The 22136-nt window shown below is 39.8% G+C and overlaps 1 protein-coding gene and 1 pseudogene across 13 annotated transcripts in view; both read left to right on the top strand.

Moving 5' to 3' along the window:
* Window positions 1-22136, top strand: part of DLG2 (discs large MAGUK scaffold protein 2) — a 1763217-nt gene that overhangs the window by 1478385 nt on the left and 262696 nt on the right. The window lies entirely within an intron of this gene.
* Window positions 20049-20908, top strand: LOC121145259 (annotated as a pseudogene).

Genomic DNA, 22136 nt, shown 5'->3' with positions numbered 1-22136 from the left:
GCCAAAGGCCATAATATGGTCAAAAAGTTGGGAAGAGATTACTGTAACACTCAAGGAATAGAATCTTGCCAGACTGTTTTGGAAAGCCTTTCTACTTTAAATATTAAGCGGAGTTGACTTGTAACAGGAATAAATGGCTCCATAGTTATCTAGTGGTGGGGGGGAGGGAAATAAAGAAACTGAAAAGATCTGAGTGCAATTTGGTTAACAAATTCTGCTTCATATGGAGCGTTTCTTTCCCAAAGGAATTTCTTGACAACTGTTTATTTTCAAACTCTGAACTTCCCGACACATGACATAAATGTCTCTGGCTGCGTTTCTGTTACCAGAAATTTCATCTCAAATAATCCTACTAATTAACAAAATGGTTAGAACTATACTTACACCAGTTAGAAACTCTTTATAGTAGTCAAATGTACAAATCATCTCAAATAGAATGATTCCAAGCTGTAAGGGTTATGTTGAAGGACAAACATGTCCCAGTTCTCAGTATAAATCTAATAAAGGTCCCTCACAGTGGGTTTTCCTTTAAACAATACACTTAATTTGGGTATTATACTGTGCTTTATCAAAATGCCTGTTCAAACTTGTTTTGTAAATTAAATAAACTAACTCTGAAGGTATTTCTAAAGAAATCTATAAGTAACAGCAAGCTTTCAAAATGCCAATGTATAGTTTGAATACACAGAATAACATCCCTGTTTTTAATATTCTAACTACATCTAATTTATCACCATTTGCCATCAGCTGGAAATGTGGAAACAGTAACATAAAGCAATCAATGTATTCTTCCACACTTTACATGTAACCAGGCCTTAAAGGTCCGATAATAGTTTTGTACAATTAGAGACATTTTGAAACTAATGAACAATTTGTCTTTAACAAGTGAAGACTGTACAATGACATTCTGTTAGGAAATTCTCATCAAGTCCGCTTCATTTGCACTGGTATTGTGAGGTATCCTGCCTTTAAGAAACTGCTAAAAGAGCATTTTGACATGTTTTCTAGTCACATTCAAAATTTTTTTAAAGCAGGCATATTCTAAATTCCCTGCTCATTATTATCAGATATTCAGAAATGTCTGCCATCCATCCCAAGCAATATGGCACAATCCTTCCTTCAAGAATGTGTTTCTCTGTTTGAGGAGAACAGATCTTTATATATTTAATAGAGGTCAGTTTCTGTTGGCGCCTGATCCAATTGTATCATAATGACCCTGTGTCTAAGAATTAGGAAATATGAGAAAAAGGAAAACATGTGAGGGCCAAAACAGTTCAGGAGCACTAAATAGAAATGTGAGAACAGAGGATTTTAAAAATGTATGCTATTTCTATACTGGAGAAGAGGGAGAGAAACTATTTTGCTAACCTGCAAGATTGTTAACTCCATGCACAGAAACACTGTAACCGAATTATTTCCACTAACTTATTTATCACATGATAATTTATATTTCTTAAAGACAATGGGTAAAAGCTCACTATTCCTCAGAATTTGAATTCTCACATGAAAACAATTAAAAATTAAAGGAATTCTTCATTTTTACTTACTTACACTTTTTCATTTTCCCTTCAACAACAAAAAATAATTGCTAAAGAATTATGTGTTGCAAAATATAGAAGCATTTCCAACTGTGTTTTTCATAATGCTTAGCATATTTTTCTGAAGTAAATAATTTATAATTATTATAATGTAGTAATATATATCTATCAAGTTTCACTCCACAAAACAAGACCAAATTATTAAGCACATTTCTTATTAAAGTGAGATGGGTCCTTGTTATCAAAGTTATCCTACCAATCATCAGTTCCATTCAATGTGTATTTTCAGGTAGTGGAATTGTAGTAACTTAATCACATACAAACAATATTTCCATTAATTTGATTGTAATTCATTTTTTGAGTAGATAAATAAAATTGTGTGTATTCATGGTATATAACATGATAATTGCTAAAATATATGCATTGTAGAATGGTTAGATCCAGCTATACCTAATACTTTACATAATTAATATTTTGGAGTAACAACACTTTACACTTACTCTCCTCATATTTTGCAAAAGTATAATATATTGTCATTAACCCTAGTCAAGATGTAAAGTGCCTCTCTGAAAGTATTCCTTCTCTCTAATTGAAGTTTTGTGTCATTTGGCAAACAATTTATCCTTACATATTTTCCAAATAATTTTCCCAACTCAGTTTCTGGTAACTGCCATTTTACAGTCCATTTCCATGAAATCGACTTTTTCAGATTCCACATGTAAATGAGATCATGCAATGTTGTCTGTCTGGGCCTGATTTACTTCATGTAACAGAATGTCCTCCTGATTGATCCTTGTTGTGAATAGTAGGGTCTTTTTCTGTATATAGCTGCCATTATACAATTTGCAATATTCCATGTGATTCATTTTAACCATCTTGTAAAATCCAACATGTGTCATGTGCTTACTTTGAAATTAGCATGTTATGTTAAAAAGAACATGGTAGTTATTTTTTTTATTTTAAAGGATCGCATATCTGATATGCAGTTATAATGCCATTTAAGCAACATGAAAATTTAAGAAGTTCATCAGTCGCATTCTATTGTACTTCACCTATCCCTTATCAAATAATTTCACATCTTGCTAGAACTCTTCATCTATAAGACAACTAAGATGAAAGATTAATTCTTGGCAAACTTTAACTACCCAAGGTCTATTGCTGCAGCATCACTTCACTCAAAAGAAATATAATACTCAACACATACATACATACACACACTCACACACACCCTCCTCTTTGCTTACCCTTCCCCAACCATCTCCTCCATTGCTTTCAAAATTATCTTTCTAAAAGAGCAGGATCAGGTGTGCAGAGATCCTTGATCTTTCAGAGGAGATTCCCAGATTCCAAGCCCTCACCTCTCTCAAACCAGCATCACTTACATCATTGTTTTCCCTATCCAACACAGGACTACTGTCTTATCCTACACTTGGTCCTGAACTATCATGTCCCTGCAGATATCTATACCTAGAATTCTCTTTCCTCCTTTTCCATCTGTAGTGTTCGTACTCATTTTGACACCTTCACATGTCAGTTCCACCGTGACACCGTCTTTAATCTGCCCAGTGTTGATTGTCTCCTTCTCTGAGCTCCTAGACCTGTATTCAGATACTTGCTATGTCCCTTATTGTGGTTTACACATTACATTACTTGCATAAATTCTTAGAGAACAGGAACTCTTCTCGCATGGATTTTATCTTCTACAAAAACTTTGTGACCTTATTAGATAAACTCCCTTTCACCTGTATAGCAAAAACATAGGTACTTGTTGCTTTGTAATACAACACAAAGAAAAGATGACTAAACTTTCAACATTGTCAACATTCTAAAATTCAACTTTAGTAGCACTGGCGAATTTTAGAAGCACTGGGGAGCCAGCGTTGTGTGCAGTGGTTCAGCTATCACTTTGAATGCTGACGTCCCACATCAGAGTCCCAGTCTGAGTCCTAGCTGCTCTGCTTCTGATCCAACTCCTTGCTAAGAAAAGATTAGGATGACATTCTTGGCTCCTGACTCTGATCTGACTCAACCCCAGCTAGTGGAGCCATTTGAGGAGTGAACAAATACATGAAAAAGGTCTCTGTCTCTTTCTACCTTCCAAGTAAATGAATAAATAAATCTTTTTTTAATGCATTGATTACAACCTAGTTACACACTGTCACAAAGAATCTCATGAAGCATTCACATGGATGAAATCAGGAACAATCTTCACAATATTTGCTACCTTTTCTTTCTTCCTTCTTCTTTTGAAGATTTATATATTTTTATTTGAAAGGCAGAGTTACAGAAAGAGAGGGTGGGGGCAAGAGAGGGCAAGAGAGCTTCCATCTGCTGGTTCATTTCTTCAGGGGCCACAGTGGCCATAGCTGGGCCCATCTGAAACCAGGAGTGAGCAAACTCTTCCAGGTCTCCCATGTAGATGCAGATGCCCGAGCACTTGGACCATCCTCTGCTGCTTTCCCAGACACATTAGCAAGGAGCTGAATTGGAAGTGGAGCAGCGGGGACTCAAACTGGTACACATATGGAATGCCAGCATCACAGGTGGAGGCTTAATGTACTATGTTACAGCGCCAGCCTCATTTGTTGCCTTTTCACTAACATAATAGTGGTTTATATTTCTTTGATCCATGATAGCTAAGTACTATTGAAATAATGAATTACAGACATTCACTTGAAGAACTAGGTGGATAATAGGTGCTACTGAATAAAATACAAAATAGACAATTACTTGTTAAGCTCCCCTTATGAGAGCAATCAATATGCCTTTGCATTTAATTTGACTTCTCAAGAAATGGTCCAGTGAATGTGTAAACTTCAAAGTGGCCTGTAGACAAAAAAAATGGTGTTCAATACTCTGTGAGTAGGAGCTTGAGCAGTCAATGGAGGCATTCTGATTTCTGCCCTATATTCTTTAACAGGGTACTTGAGTTTGTTAAAGGAAAATATAAATAGCCATGTTGATTATTTCCCGGAGTCTCAAAAGCATGTTTTGGTTTATGGAACTGTGGCACAGCGGTGAAATGTTTCATTTATTTACTTATACATTCAATCAACATATTTTTTGTGCATTTACTATGCCTCTGTTGATGATCCTCAGAATTTATAAAATAAACAAAACTATCCCCCTGAGAGAAGAGATATAAAAAAAGACATAGATCAACATAAAATGATAGTGCCACAAAAATTTATAGTGTACGGGGAAAGCCATGCTAATAAGGTAATATTACAGCAGAGATCTAAAAGGTAGATTAGGTCAGTGCAGATAGCTTGGGGAATAATGAACTATCCTAGAGTCCTGCTGAGCTAAGTATGGTCCACAAGCTAGCAGCAGAGATATAAATGAAAACTAAGTTCTTAGAAATGCAAATTATCAAATCCCAATCTAGGCCTGCTAAGCCAAGATCCTGATTTTATTAAGATCCCCAGGTGATTTGTATGCACCTTAAAATTTCAGAAACAGTGTTCTAGTGTACTAATCCTGAATAAATTGCCAGTTTTTGCTCTTGGGTTAGACTCCCTCTACCAGGAACACTGGGCAAAGTCATACTAGGTTTTGTCGCCAAGTTTGATTACCGGCATATGTCAGCAAATGACTGATCATGATTCAACAGTTTTACTAGAGATAGGTTAGGTTACAGAAAATTCAACAAGTTCATGTGCCATTCCATTGTACTTCAGCTATTTCGTTTAAACAAAATTATCAGATAATGCCATATCTTGCTAGAAATCTTCATTTAGCAAGAAAACTAGCCTATTCAGCAGCTTTCTTCCCTCTGCTTATGGGCTTCATCGGTATACAAATAAAGCAGTGAGCTGGGAAGAAGTTAACCTGAATCCTATCATTGACAGATGCTTCTACAAATCTAAAGTCCATGGAGTGTTAATACACACATCCTTTGGGCAAATATATATTTATTTAATTAGATTTATATTTAAGTAAAGCAAAATCTCATTTAAGAAATAGTTTCAATTCCTCTTAAATTTAATAATTCCAAAGGAAAAGCAATCATTCTTTTCAGCAAGAAATGAAACTGATCTTATTCAGGGCAACCACTGCCACAGAACTCACACCACAGATAGACCATGGTTCGTTTCTCTGTGAGATCAAAGGTGTAAGGAAAGTTCAAACTGAAGATGTCTGTCAACCTCCTGAAGAATGTAAACATCTTCTGTGCCCACAGGTTCTTAGAAATGAAAGTCCATATATGCCATCTAAGAAGCTTACTTACAATACAAAACATATTTCTTTCCTTAAATCAGTATTGATTTAGGTTTATGCATATGAATGAGCAGCTGTGGCATATTAAAATATTTTCCCAACACAAATAACTGCATCTTAAATGTCCAGGCAAGTTTTGTACTGTCCAGTCATAAATCTTGTTCAGAAAGTATATCAGCATCATAAGGCAACATTTTACATGAGCGTTTAAAAAACAGATTTATTTATCTATTTGTTTGTTTGTCTGTTGCTTCATTTAGAAAAGCAGGTTTGTTTGGTTTTTTTACAGCGATAAAAGGCATGTCAGTGGAGAAAGTGGGCAGCAAACTCTCAGTATTCCCAAAACTGTATGGCAGAATACATGAAATTTATTCACTTTATATGAATAACATAATTTTTCAAAGTAAAAAAAAAGAAACATAAGAAAGAAAAAGATTTTTTAAAGATTATTTTGGTGCAAAAATTTTTAAATCCTTGCATAGTTATTTTAGGAACAAGAATTGTTAATAAACTTTTCCACATTCCTGCATTCAAGCTGAGATTAATGCTGCAGGAAAAGAGTTGGATCTAGTACTAAACCGCACCAAACAGAAACCTGATCTAGAGAACCAAGTCAAGAAAGCATTGCAGAGAGATAATACTTTGTTTGATAAGTGGGTAGGTACTAATTTGCCAAAACACGACAGAAGATGGTGGTATAAGGTAGAATATTTCAGGAGGGAAAAATGTCTGAGGTCACCTTGAGAAGAGGGAATGGTATAAGGGAAGGACGGAAAGCAGACGAGAGAAAGGGGAGAAACACTGTGTGTAATGAGACAGACAAGAGAGGCAGATGCAGAGCACACTGGGCCGGTTAAAAGTATTTGGTTCTTTCTCATGAATATACTCAGAAGCCATGAAAGGAGTTAAAGCTTGCAGCTGGCAGGATTAGAACTGCTCTTCAAAAATAGGACTGTGAATGCTGAACAGAAAATGGCTTGAATAACACTGCAGGGGCTGTACTGTAATTGAAAGGCACTAGTGCAGGTAAGAAATGGTGGAGGTTAATTCAGCATGGTGGCAGAATAGGTGGAAAGAAGTAGACCAGCTATGGGGTCAACTCCATGATGGAGTAGGCTAAGCTTCCAGCTGCAGTGCTGGCATCCTATATGGGCACCAGTTCATGTCTTAGCTGCTTCACTCTTGACCTAGCTCCCTGCTTATTGCCTGGGAAGGCTGTGAAGAATGGCTCAGGTCCGTGGGACCCTGCACCCATGTGGAAGACTCTGAGGAGGCTCCTGACTCCTGGCTGCAGCTCTGCTCAGTTGGATTGGCGCAGCACCGTCCATTGCAGTCACTTGGGGAGTGAATCATTGGATGGAAGATTTTCCTCTCTGTCTCTCCTCCTTTCTGTATATCTGACTTTGCAATATAAATAAATAAATCTTAAAAAAAAAAGAAAGTGGATCAAGAAAAGAAAGGTATTAAAAACAGCATGAATGGAGTAATTAGTGTATGTCTATTGGCATTCTAAAATCTCTTCCTATGTAAAACTGCGCAAACACAGAATAGGATTCAGGCTGCCTTGCATAGCCCCTTCTAAAAATGAAAAAATTGACACCCACAGGTAGCGTAAATGGGTTTCTCCAAGGCCTTACAATTAACAGTAGAGTAAAATCAGGGTTCACTTTTAGGTAGACAGATCCCAGTGCATAGAATGCTTCTCAAAGAAGAAAAGACACAGATTTACAAGGTGAGTAAAGGATTGAAGAGAAAAAAAAATGGAAAGGGTCAATGGACCTGGATAAAACAAAGCACAGATTCCAGGAAAGGGAGAGGGACACAATAGAAATGATTCAGACAAGGCAATGGAGAATCAGTCAGGTAGGGTAAGTGCATGGTTTCCAGTTCTAATTGAGAACAGAGGTAGAAATATTGGTCTCGAACATGCCTTGGAGCTCTCTTCATCAAATATATAGACACAATTGTATTTGCCCTCTGGAGATATTGAAAAAAATTGGAGAAATTGGGTGTAGAATGATTGAACATAGCAATAAAAGACCATAGCAAGTAACAGTATGATAATTTCCAATAAACGTGTTCCCATCCTTTATATTAAGAACTGTCCCTCTGTGTCAAAGACTGGGAAACATTACAGTTAATGGTTCCTATGTGAAATCAAATATAGTTCAAATTCTAGATCTACCAATAAGAATAGTAGCTGTGGACAATTTACTTCACCTCTTGGAATCTTAATCTTTAACTGTAAAGTGAGGATTCATGCCTATCTCCAAGGATTAAATGAAGAAACTGTTGCAATACCACGCATAGCTCCTGATGGATAGTTCATTTTCCATTGTGGTAATTATTGTGCGTGTGTGAGAGCTAGAGAGAGAGAGATTCAGATGGGGAAGAGACATTTAGAACTGTGGATACAGGCATTTGAGATATTTCTACAGTAACAAAATTGGCATGAAGAGAATGCCTTGTGAGAAAGTGTCAATCAACATCCTTCTGAAAAGTGGCATCCGGTGGAGGAATGGGAGGGGTAGCAGTCAAGAGAGCATGGGGGAGAAAGCCCGCTCCCTGTTCTGAATTCCACAACACAGAACAGATTTCTTCTTCTTATTTAGCCTTGGATTCATGTGGAAGACCTGGACTGAGTTCATGGCTCCTTGTTTCAATCCCGCCCAACCCTGGCAATTGCAAGCATTTGGGAAGTAAAGAAGTGAAAGGAAGTCCTTTCTCTCTGTCTCTGCTTACAACATAAATAAAATAATAAATACACAAAGAATTAATGAATGAGCAAAACAAACTTCCATGCCTTGTAGTTTCTCTTTTCTAGGCTGCAAAGTAAATGCACGCCTGCTGAAACGTCCACTAGGAATCACTTCACTCCCCTGGAAATCTCAAGCACTGATCTATGCTAACAGGAGCTCTTCCATAACAGTAGATTTTAAATTCCAAGATTCATTCCAGCATCGCTGCTGAGAAGACAAACTTAAGACAAAAACACTCTTGATTTCATTCCGTACTTTGAGTTGTGCAAGCAAAAGAAAACAGGTTATTATTTCCCTAATGAACCTAACTTTGAGAATTTGTTAAGTTTTATACTTTTCAGTTTGCAAAAAAAAAAAAAAAAACTTGTACACGTGTGCCTCATCAGGTCAATGGAATAACTCCAAGAGGTGAATTAAACAGATTATTACCATTATTGCAATTTCATAGGCAAGGAAATGAAGTTTAGTGAAGTGACTTCCACTAGTCTTTGGAGTAAATCTGTGAGCTGAACTTGTACCCATGAACTTTGATTCCATTCTTCGATTGCATTCTTGCCATTTGGGTAGTGAGCGAGCAGACAGAAAGATCTCTCTGTGTCTGTCTCTGTATCCTCTGACGTTCAAGCAAATAAATGAATAAATAAAAAAATCTTTTAAAAATCACAGTAACGCTTTAAAAAGATACAACAAGAAGCTGATATTCAATTCTGATCGGTGTCACTTCTCCATTGTCCCTGTAAATAGCTGCTGAATTAATGAGAAGTACATTTGAACAAAAATGAAACTAACTCTCTCTGGGGATACACACACCTCTTATTGGCAGTGTTTTAAAGAAGTAAAAAAGTTGCTCTATAGGAGGATGTGTTAAACTTCGGAGAGTTTAAGAAGTGAAAATTTCTTAATTCTTAGTTGGGTTAGCCTTGACACCTGTTCTTCATACCTTACGATGTTTTCCCAAATCTGGAGCAATTTTATAGCTGATAGAATTTCTTTCAATGTGACTGTCATAATACCCAGTGTGGTGTAAATTGGTAAGGGAATCACAGTTCCAAAATAATCCTCCATGTAATTGTTCCTCATTAACTGATACGATTTTCTAGAAAAAAAAATGGAACATTTAATATCCTTGAAACAGGTCACTTCAATCTAAAGGGATATGAAATCACGGTTAAAGTTACCCTGTCCCCTTAGAAATATGTGCAAGGGTTAACTTGTTTCATATGTAGATGTCTTCATATAAGGATACAACCCTTCTTTCTTATGTGATTGTGAATGCATCAGTTCCTCTTTAATTAATTTAATTTTAATTAGGATCACTCAGAAATAAGTATGTACATGACATAAGATAGTTTCATCCCATTTTATCCAAATCATTTATGTTTATAATTTCTTTGAATGTTTTGATTTCTTAAAAATAAGTATCCCTGCTGTGGGAAACTTTCCATTAAGAAAAACAGAGTTTTTCTAGTAGAACCTGCTCTCACAAACTAATTCATGAGCAGCAGATACACAAAGCGCATCCTGGAAGAACACAGTTCTCTTTTCTTCTTTCTTTCATTTTTTTTGAAAGATTTTATTTATTTATTGTAAAATAAGATATACAGAAAGGAGGAGAGACAGAGAGAAACATCTTCCATCTGACGATTCACTCTCCAAGTGAACACAACAGTCGATGCTATGCCGACCCGAAGCCAGGATCCAGGAACTTCTTCTGGGTCTCCCACACGGGTGCAGGGTCCTAAAGATTTGGGCCATCCTTGACTGCTTTCCCAGGCCACAAGCAGGGAATTGGATGGGAAAGGGAGCTGCCGGGATTAGAACTGGCGCCCTTATAGGATCCTGGCGCATTCAAGGCAAGGACTTTAGCTGCTAGGACACTGCGCTGGGCCCCACAGTTCTCTTTTCTAAAGATTTATTTATTTTTATTGGAAAGTCAAGTTAACAGAGAGAAGGAGAGACAGAATGATCTTCCATCAACTGGTTCACTTTCCAAGTAACCATAGTGGCAGGAGTTGAGCTGATCTGAAGTCAGGTGTGTCTTCTGGGTCCCAAGGGTTTAAGGCCATCTTTTACTCCTTTTCCCGTCTACAAGTCAAACAGCCAGGACATAAACTAGCACCCATATGGGATCTGACCCATGCAAGGCAAGGATTTTAGCTACTAGGGTATTGCACTATGCCCAAGAATACAGTTATTAATATACTGTAAAAAATAGTTGCTTTGGGTAACTCATAGGGAGAAATAATGATGATATAGAATGATAAGAACAGAATCCAAGGAGATGAAAATGTCAAAATTTGGGGAAAGGGTGGAATAGCATGATAATGTGTAGAGAAAATTGCTGTGGAACGTGAAATGTTTTTGACTTGGATAGGAAGACTGTTAGCAAGACATTTTTTCCCACAATAGATTGAATTACATTGTAAGTGTAATTTCCAGGCATAATATGTACCTTGTTTTAGGTCCTTAGAGAAAGTTGATGTACTTCCTTAGCACTCTCTGTATTCCAGGCACAGTTCTCTTAGATATTTTTCATCTGTATTTATGTACATGTAAGTCTCCTCTCACCGTTCCCTCCCCACTTATACCTTTCTCCCCTTGTACTTTACACCAGAATGATATTAAACTTGTTCTATTATGCCTCGATGGTTCATCCTTTGTTAATTTACAATCAAACCCAAATTCCCTTCCTCCTTTACTTACCTGAACCATGCTTTTCTTTCAAAGATAAAGTTAGGACTCCTCTCCTCGAGAAAGCCTTCCCCAACTGCACCACCCCAATCAGAGGAGGATAACAGGGCTTCCTCTCCTACCTGTGTCTTGACATGCCTGCATTTCTCCTTTAGATTTTTCTCTCCAACCTAAGCTATATAGGGGAAAGGAGTGACTATGGCAGGCAGTCAATAAATTCTTGAGAGATAAATCAATCGGTGACAATTGGGCACCAATGATTTTTGAAAGTCTAAATACCATGAAAATGATTTGGGCTATATGGGGAAGCTCTTGTTGGTCCTTAACAGGATAATAAAAATGAATGGTAAACTGTTAGGCCGGGCTAGTGGAAAGCTTCTGTCCTGTGTCACCAGGAGTGGGCCTTAATTCTCTTAACACACTGTGAATGCTGGGATACATGTTTTCCAGATGAGGGAATAAAATGTCAGTGAAATCACACAACTGTCAGGAGGCAAGGGCAAAATTCCAACAGTGGCCTGCCTGATGTGGGGTCCTTTTGCAGCACCACATCTCTGAGAGGAGGAAAGGACAGATCCTGACTACCACCTTGTGGGTGTTCAGTCACTCCCCACTTCTTCACAAATGAGAAAAAGTTGGGGGTCCCATAACTTGCATGGACTAAATTCCCAGATGTTATAGCACTTCCCTTCAGAGCCTTAGGAAAGTTGATGTGTGCCTGGACTGACTACGAAGCCCTGGAGCTTCAGAATCCTCTTTTGTTCTGAGTGCCCCTCTCTTACATCTGGCAAGATATTGCCTAGTAAATTGCATGCCAAGTGTTTGAGCAACTGAAGGAACAGGGCAGTGATGATGGCTTCAAAATGGATATAAAAAGAAAGCAGATTACCACTGAAGTGAGAATTTCTGAATAGTATTTGTTCTAAGTGGAACTGTGATTAGAAAGAGAAAAAAAGACATATAGAAAGGTCATGAAAAGAAAAATAATAGCAATTTTGAATTTCAACTCAATGGATGAAATCTGGAACATGCCAAAGAGAAATATTTTCTAAAGCTCTTTGCTCTAAGAAGATACAGATGTGGGAAGGAATTGTAGGTAACCCTCAAGAGATAGCATGTCTTATAATAATTAATAAATTCTACTGGAATAAAGCAACATCAGAAATTCCTGTGGCTATAGAACTATATCATGAAAAATAAAAATTAAAAAATAAAGAAAAGATATGTAAGGTATTTTGCTGAAATAATGAACTAAATTGAATTTAGGCTGCAGTGAAACTAAAACAAAAAGGAGGGAAATATAAATCAGAAAAAGAATTTGAAAGAAAAAAACTGAGAAGGATGAATTTACCACCCATAGATAGGAATTAACTTTCAAACCACAAAGTGAGGTTACAGATACACTGGGCTTCTTTGATGAACAACTGAAAAGGAAAAATTGAAATTTATGAAGAGAGGTAGAAAAATGCCTGAGAACAGAGAAGTGAAAGCCAGTGCTTCTGCTGCTGTCTGGATATGTGATCCTGTGAATGCTATGGAGCCTCTATATCCTTCAGACCTCTCATAAGTGCAAAGGGATTGATAAAATATGCTGGATAAGATAACATTGACGTATCAATCAAAATCATAATTTCAGAGAAAGTGCTTAGTAACTCTGAGCTACTTAAATAGGGACAGCTGGCGTTTCAGAGTGCCCAATCTGTGCCTGACCTTGTTCAATTTTTCTACTTACTTTTAATTCTTTTTGTTCTGACATAAGTATATGAGATAGGAGCTGTGACCTTCCTCATGTTTAGAGATGAAGAAACTAAGGGCAGAAGGCTTTCTCAAGATCACAGTACAGCAAAGAAGTTTTAGGGCTATGAATTGAACTCTGCTCTGGCCTCAGCGAAGTTGCCCTTGACCATGATTGCTGCGTGCCTTTTCCTAGTACAATGAGAGCCTTTCTACGTTTCTTCCTAGCATGTATCACTACCTGTAGTTACTTTGCTTGTTTATTTATGGTCTTCCCTCTCTTCTATCTTCATTAGTTTATCACCCAAAATTAGAATTTTGTCAAGCACAAAGTAAATATTCAACAAAATCATTGGAGGCATGTTGAATTATAATTGTGCTTTCTTTTGGAAATTCAGCATGTTGAGAAACCTTAAGAGATGAAGAGGAACTCAAATGAAAGGAAATATATGCAAGATACTAATATTCTAAGGTGTGATAGAATGCCTCCGACAAGGTTGTTGATCAGACAGGTCTTGCTTGTGTTACCTGATAAGGGCAAGGACAAGGGAGGCATGGAACAAGGTTTTTTGGGTTTTTTCAACTGGAGAGAGGTAGTGAATTTTGTATCATACTACCTGCAAAAAGCAAAGGCATCAGAATTTCCACCAAAATATGCACAACAAAGTCACAGGGTATGTTGGTCTGAGATGTGAATGTTGATAATAAACAAAGGTGTGTCCACACTGAATCTTGAGAGCATGTGAGTTTATATTATGTCCACTTTATTTCCTTGACACCAACTGCTGTTATTCAGTTACTATGGTGTTGACAAATATTATTATTGTATTTTTTTCCTTACAAACAATAAGGAATGGATACTAAGACTAATCCTTGGAACATTTCACTGATTGCCTTTTTTAATGATGATATGGATTAAGCCATCTGTTTTGATGCTGCTTCTTTGTACTACATGGCAGTGCTGGATTCCACTGTGCTTGAAAGATAACCATGTTTGTCTTTCATTCTGTTATCAACAACTGAGTGAAAACATATGTGCCATGTATTTTGTTAGGTTATCTTTAATAAATAAACTGCCCATTTTGGGGAGTGCTTTTGAAGCATTATTACCAGTGCTTTTGCATTCTGTTTTAACCACTATAACAAAAGGTCCTTGAGACCAGAGTTCTGAGATTTAGCCTAGACGTGAGGAAAGACAAACGTGGTTGTCAGATTTGCAAGAAGTCAGACTGACAGGTCAGTCCTGTAGATGTTGGCTGCTCAAGAAGGCACACATCTGAGCCTGATGTGGTAGCCTAGTGCTCAAGTATTTGCCTTGCATGTGGCAAGATCCCATATTCAACAACTATACATTCAACATCTACTGTAAATCAGCATCTTCTGTATCCAAGAGCTAGGAATAACAGGATAAGACCTGCTTTCCCATGCTTTCCCTGCTACCACCACTGTCCATGTTCCCCAACCCCCTTCATTACTCACACTTCCATTCCTCTCACTGATTTTCCCAATTCTGAAACAAAATCTGGTAGCGAATTCTTTTTTTTAATTTTTTATTATATTTTTGACAATCTTCACTTAGTTAATTAGGGTAAAAAGGTTCAAGGGCTATATAGGAAAGTGGGTAAGACTATTATTTCGATATTGTTTCCTTCATGTTTAAAGGAGGGTATTAAGGGAGAAGGCCCACCCAATTTCCCACCCTCCCCAGGTCGCGGATGTAGGGCATGCTCCGAGGTTCTTGCTCAAGTGGTTTTGATAGTTCAAACGTTATAAATCGCTGCCAGTCTTGCCACTCCAAGCACTATGAGGTCTTTGAAGAATCCACTCACTGACATAGTCCATCATAGAGTCTCTGTTTGCCCCGTATTTCTCTGGTAGCGAATTCTTGGTTATTCATGTGCTTCTAGCCCTGAAATAGTACTTTTTTACTTTAGGTGAGTTGGTGTGAGTCATACTCTCATCTATTTAGAAATAGCTTCTACTTCCTAAGTATCCCTCCTTACTGAGAAATCTACCTGCTTTCAGTTCTTACACAGGTATTTGTTCAGTGCTAGCTTACCTTCTCTTACAAAAGACCACCAGTTGCTCTGGGCTAGGTCCATTGTCTGCTTTATAAAATGTAACTGCTTTATAAGAGAATACTATAAAAGATCCCATCAGGGCCCAGCACTGAGGCCTAGCAGCCAAAGTCCTCTCATTGAACATGCCAGGATCCCATATGGGCGCTGGTTTTAGTCCCGGTCGCCCCACTTCGCATCCAGCTCCCTGCCCATGGCCTGGGAAAGCAGTTGAGGACGGCCCAAAGCCTTGGGTCCCTGCACCTGCATGGGAGACCCAGAAAAGGCTCCTGGCTTTGGATCAGCACTTCACTGGCCATTGCGCTTTCTTGGGGGATGAATCATTGGATGGAAAATCTTCCTCTCTGTCTCTCCTCCTCTCTAAATGTGACTTTGTAATAAAAATAATAAATCTTAAAAAAAAACACCCCATCAGCTATAAAGATGCACATTTAATTAAGAGATCTAAAAATGTAAATTAAAAATGTATTTTACAGTTAATGAAGTATGGCAACCATTTGTATTTTCCACATAACCCACCAGTTTGACAGTCACATGTTACACAAGTGAGATGGTCTATGGATTCTGTGGCCTTATGTATGTATTCTTTTTTTAAAAAAAGATTTCTTTATTTTTATTGGAAAGGCAGATATATAGAGAGGAAGACATACAGAGAAAGGAAATAGAGATAGAAAGATCTTCCACCCACTGGCTCACCCCCACGCAGCTGCAACAGCCAGAAATAAGCTGATCTGAAGCCAGTATCCCAGAACCTCCTCCAGGATTTGGGCACAGGGTCTGCAAGGCTTTGGGCCATCCTTGGCTGCTTTCCCAGGCCACAAACAGGGAACTGGATGGAAAATAGAGTAGCCAGGACACGAACTAGCATGCCTACAGGATCGCAGCACGTGAAAGACAAGGACTTTAGCCACTAGACTATCACACCAGGCCCCATTTTGCTATGTCTTAATAATACATCTTCAGAATGTTCATGATTCCCTTTCCTATGCCCTATTTGTAAGTTCTGCAATATGGGACAGAACTGGTCTGAAACTGATAATTATTATCAGAATTATAATTATTTTTTTAAGGATTCATTTATTTTTATCTGAGAGACAGATTTACAGAGAAAGGGATAGAGAAATTTCATCTGCTGGTTCACTCCCCAAATGGTTTCAATGGCCAGAACTGAGCCAATCTAAAGCAAGGAGCCAGGAGCTTCTTGCAGGTCTCCCACATGAGTGCAGATGCCCAAGGAGCTAAGCCATCCTCCTTTGCTTTTCTAGGTCATTGGCAAGATACTAGATTGAAAGTGGAGCAGCCAGGACACAATCTGGAGCCAGTATGGGCTGCCAGAGCTGCAAATGGTGGATTAACATACAAAGCCACTGCAGCTCCCCCTAGCATTGTACTAATTAATGAGTGTCCTTTATAGAACCTCCAGAATTTTCCTAGTAAAGAACAACAGTTTGGCCAAACCACCTCAGCTGCTAGTGTAATTTTTTACTTCTGAGATATTAATCTATTTAAATAGCAAAGAGCACAAATCTCTCTCATCTAGCATTCTATATTTTGTTGTCAATAGGAATCTCACTAAGGCTGGGGGCTCATTTCACAAAGAAACAGGCAATGTGGCAACCTGAGTGTAACTCCTTGAACAATGAATCCAAAGAGAAGCTACTGTAAATTGAAGTCCTGTAACCAAATATCAATAAAAAACAGCTGGAAAGAAATTGCATTTGCTGAAGTTTTCAGGTCACAGTTGTGTTAATTAAAAGAACACCCAAGGGGGTCAAGCAATGTTTTGAAAAAGCTCCTCCATGCCGCCCCTCTGAAATGCATTCCCTTGCTGTTCACTGTGGGTGCTTGCCCTCCCCAGTGGCAATACTTTGCTCTTGCATATGCTCTGATTTGGAATTACCATCTGCTATTCAACCATCACCTTATAGCTTCAGTTTTGCATTAATTCCTACATTCCCTTCCAGGACAGCTGAAGGTTTTATCCTCCACAAAGCTTCCTGGTTGCTTACTTTCTATATTGTATATTGTATTTCATCAATGGAGAATGCTATGGCTCTTTTTGTCATAGTAATTATGTACCTCTTATTCTCCTCTTTAGTCAGAATTTTTCTTCTTCATCTCTGTGTGTGGACTATAGTAGACACTCAAGACATATCCATTGGTAGAATGGATAAAGTGATCAGTTAGCCCTTTACTCAATCATTAAAATTAAGTAGATATGTACTTCAGAGTGTACTTTCCCTGTTGTCATTAGAAGCTTCTATTTCTTAGCTTTTTTGCTTCACCAATAGTTCAGCAATCATATCCATAAATGTATTTTATTATCAAACAATAAACATCCCAGGACATTAAATAAATGCAAGCAGTATTGTGAAAAAGAGATATATACAAAGCCAGAATGATCAGCATGAAAGTAGCATTGGAACCATGATATGTAATTTTTTAAAGTAATTTCTTAAGTTTTTGACAGATGCCAAGAACTGAGCTAAACAGGGTTTGTGGATTGTTTGATTAATCTTCTAAGAAAGCTTGGGAGACAGATAGTTGCATTCTCTTCATTCTGGAGATTAGCAAATTGAGACTTAGAGAGATGAAGTGATCTGTACCTGATGACCCAACCCTGAAGCAGCAGAATTGAATTTCACATGTGACTTATGTATGACTATATTAGTGCTTAGCTGTGCTAAACTGGTAGGATAAGTATGACAAAAGAATAAGATGGAACAGGCTGTGTCTGCAAAATGTGCAATGGGAATATAACTGGTAAGCTTAAGAATCAAGAGATTTGGTTCACAGAGGTCCTGGGATGGGAATGACAAGCTACATATTTCTCAAGAGACACAGAACATGATGCAAAAAGGAAAGACCTGAAAATGGACAGCACTAAATGACAGACCAAGGCTGGAATACATCCTGCTGAACTGGGTAGGAAGCTAACCAAAGGAAGTGGCAAGTTTGCAATGTTAATTTTGTTCACCACTGTGAACTGGGTAAATTGTATTACCAAAAAGATTAAGATTTATTTTATTTGAGTCAGAGTTACAGAGAGGAAGAGGGAGAGTCAGACAGAGAAAGAGAGAGATCTTCCATCTGCTGATTCTCTTCTCTAATAGCCACAATGGCCAGAAGTGGGCTGGTCTGAAGCTGGGAGCCAAGATCTTCTTTTAGATCTTCCACATGGGTGCCAGGGCCCAAGGCCTTGGCCATGCTCCACTGCTTTCCCAGGCGATCAGCAGGGAATTGGATCAGACAGGGAACATCTGGGACACAAACCAGAGTTCATATGAAACGCTAGCACTACCAGGAGAGGATTAGCTCCATTTTTCTAAAAAATTTAAATGTTTTTTCCTCTTTCCCAGAAACAGTGGTAGAAAACGAAAATTGTGTTTGAACTTAGATCTCTGTGTAATCACTTGTATATAACTACTACCTGACATAAAGTCCATAATAATTATGTCCTCATAACCCATGCTTGGTGGACTCCAACGGTCTCTCCCTCCTTTGCATTGTCCAAAGCCACTGGAAGCAGCAGACACAGAAATCAGATGGCCTGAAACAGTGTTTATGTAGGCAGTTATGAGAAGCAGTTGGGAGAGAAAGGCCGATAAGAGGTGAAGGAGACATTTAAGAAAGGGGAAGGGTCTGTTAATGGAACCTTAGGCAATCGGTCTGTTGAGGAAGTAGGTGTGCGTTTGTGTGAGCCTGGGAATATGTGTAACCAGAGAAGCAAAGAAAGCCTGAAGCCCATTCGTGAAGTCAGCTCCTTTAAGCAGCCCGAGACCAACACAAAGCATCCAAATCACTAGTTAGACACGCACAGTTTGCTTACGATCTCTTCGCCATTATCCCTAACCTCAGAAAGACTGCTGTTACTCCTCTCTACATGAAGACACTTTTTGTTTGTTTGTTTTAGTTCTTCATGATACATTTCCATAGGCTCATGGGATTTTCCCTTCCTACCCCCCCATTCTTCCTTCCTCCAACTGATCTCCCCTACATGATTACAGTTGTCCTCCAAAAACAGTCTCAAGTCCATCATTCTACTATTTAAATGTATCATGAATTGTAGATATAGATAACAGCAAACGTCCAGCATCCTATTATCAAGATATATTTAATGTTTTTGTTGGGAGTCCATCTTTTATTTGGGAGTTGAGATGCTTGCTGCAATGTATCTTCACTTCTTCATATGAGGGAGGAACTGTATAGTGGAGATGCTTTGCTTTCAAACATAATCAGTTATCCCTGCCATTATGCTTTCAGTAACAATCTTGGATCCCTCCTCTTGAGTACAGATCTCACCTCTGTAACACTTTCAGGGCCACTTTGGGCCATACAGTAGGTACTTATTAAGTAGTGACTTTTCCAAAGTGTCAGAATGTAAAGAATGCAGCCTGTATTTAGTGGAAGTCAATCCAAATTGTTTTTTTTTTTAAGATTTGTTTTTATTATTTATTTATTGGAAAGGTGGATATACAGAGAGGAGAGACAGAGAGGAAGATCTTCTGTCCAATCATTCACTCCCCAAGTGAGCGCAACGGGCCGATACTATGCCGGTCCGAAGCCAGGAGCCTCCACCGGGTCTCCCACGTGGGTGCAGGGTCCCAAAGCTTTGGGCCGTCCTCGACTGCTTTCCCAGGCCACAGGCAGGGAGCTGGATGGGAAGCGGGGCTGCCGGGATAGAACCAGCGCCCATATGGGATCCCGGGGTGTGCAAGGCAAGGACCTTAACCACTGCGCCACCGTGCCGGGCCCTACATTGTTTAAAAATACATAAACTGGAGTGGGTGCGACCAGGGAGGAGGCCTAGGCCTAGCGAGAGGCTGCGGAGGCGGTGGCGCTGGGAGCTTGGGAGGGAGGGCAGCGCGACTGAGCGAGTGAGCGAGTGAGTTTACCCCTTTTAGGCTGATGAGAGGCCCGGGCCCACTGGAAAGGAGAGGGGTTGTGGAGCCTGCCTGGTCCCCGGGCTGGCAGCGCAGCAGCGGCTCGGTTGTGAGGAGGCGAGGAAGCTGGTGTCCGGCTCAACCATGGAGGGCGTGGATATGGACCTGGACCGAGAGCTGATGCAGAAGTTCAACTGCCTGACAAGGACGTGCTCATCTCCAAGTTCCAGGGGCTGCTAGGCTTCCAGCTCAGCCGGGCCGGCTGCGCCTTCCAGGACATGACTAACTGGAACCTGCAGGCAGCAATTGGAAACTACTGTGACTTTGAAAGCCCAAATATCAGTGTGCCCTCCATGTCCTTTGTTGAAGATGTCAGCATAGGAGACAAAGAGGCTATCCCTCCAGATACTCAGTTAGTAAAAAACTTGGCGGATCCAGAATGCTGGGACAGAGGCCTGGCCTCTAGGGGTTTGTCTTAAATATGTCGGGGGAGACCAACTTGGACATGTGAACACGGTGATGGTGAGACCACTTGAGCCGCAAGAGATTGCAGATATCAGCGTCCCGATGTGCAGCCCAGCAGAGCAGGAATGTATCAGGGATGGTGGCTGATATGCACTGCTACAGGACTCTACTATGGAGATGTCACCTGGGTGATTCTCAGTGTGGAGGTGGGTGAACTTTTAGGAGTAACACAGCAGCTGTCATTTTGAAACGGAATTCAACACACAGCCGCATCACAAGGTAGAAGGAATCTTCTACCCATTTGCCTCTCCCCAGAAGAGCCAGCAATCAGATGAAAACAACTTAAAAGACCCTGGGGGTTCCAAGTTTGACTCAATCAGCAAAAACACATGGGCTCCTGCTCCCGACCAAACCAAGCAAGATCAGAAGAGACTCTCTCAGAACTCTGTAAATCTCTCTCCCAGCAGTCACGCAAACAATTGATAGTAGTGACTCACATTAAGGGTCTCCATGGGTCTTACCCCTTCGGCCAGTATTAAACGGGTGTGTCAACAAGAAGAAAAAAAGGCCTGACTTTGGAGTAGGGCAATGGTTTCCCTGGATTGCAGACCACATCGCATGGACCCCTGGCTCTGCCCCGCACACCCCCAACCTGGAAGAAGAGGAAGAAGCAGAACACACTGCTTTTGAATAAATTCAGTGTGCATGTGTGAGTGCTGAATCACAGCGGTGGTGCTGAGACTCCCAAGAAGAAGCCATGCAGCCGCCTGGGGCTTGGTTCATTAGGTGTCTGTCTAACAAATCATTAGGTCGTCCAGGAAGGATAAAAAAATACTTTTAAGGTGGGGTGAGAGGGGTAGCCATCTTTCTAAACAAAAGTTGTTTTGCCTACAGAGAGGTTGTAGTTTTGAGCACCTGTTAATTTTTTCCCCTTTCCCACTTTTGTTAAAGCAAGGGATAACATGCTCTTCATAGGATTAGTGTTTGCTCTGGATACAGTTCAGAATGAGAACTACGTGGCATGTTTGGGGACTGCGGGCTCAGCACCGAAGGAGCACAGCTGCCCAGGACCGTGACTCCAGTAGTCTGACCTCTTTTGTTTTTAATGGCATCAGCCAATGAGTTATCACCCTTCCTCCTCCTGTGTCATTAATCTTGTATTGATTTACACCTTTGACATTTCTATTCACCAACCCTCTGGCTTGTTAGTATCAGAACCTCTCTGAAGACCAAACTTTCCTGTGTGATCAGCAGAGGAAGCCTTGAGGACAGCCCTTGGGTGACATGGGAATTTCTGAGACTGAGAGGTGTCCTCCCACACTCGCCTGAGATGGTTGACATGGCTTCCTTTCCACGTTCCCCTTGGCAGGGAGACACACTCTCCTGCCTACACGCACAGGTGTTGGTGCAGCCCACCAGCAGGCGAATGTGAAGGTGTCCCATGGTTCTCTGTTGTCACAAGCTCCTCTCCCTGTGTCCCCTCCAATGGTCCAGCATAGTGTTTACACTTCCTGTTAGTGAAGGCTGAGCTGTTAAAAAATTTGAAAACACCACCCCAAAAGGGGAATGTATCACAGGGAAGGGCCACAGTCTCTTACCCCTTGATCCTGGAAACCATGTTTAGGTGGAAATTAGAGGACCCTCCATGCCCTCCTCTCCACCCCACCCCAGAAGGATGGTCAGTTGCTGTAAGGAGGTGGCCAAGGAGCAGTCCCTCTGGAGATGAGGCTGGCAGCCTCAGTGGCCTCCTGTGGATTGCAAGCAGAT

Source organism: Ochotona curzoniae, unplaced genomic scaffold (genome assembly GCF_017591425.1).
Source record: "Ochotona curzoniae isolate NIBS_2020 unplaced genomic scaffold, NIBS_Ocur_1.0 scaffold_3223, whole genome shotgun sequence".
Taxonomy (NCBI): domain Eukaryota; kingdom Metazoa; phylum Chordata; class Mammalia; order Lagomorpha; family Ochotonidae; genus Ochotona; species Ochotona curzoniae.
This window is presented reverse-complemented; position numbering and strand designations above follow the sequence as displayed.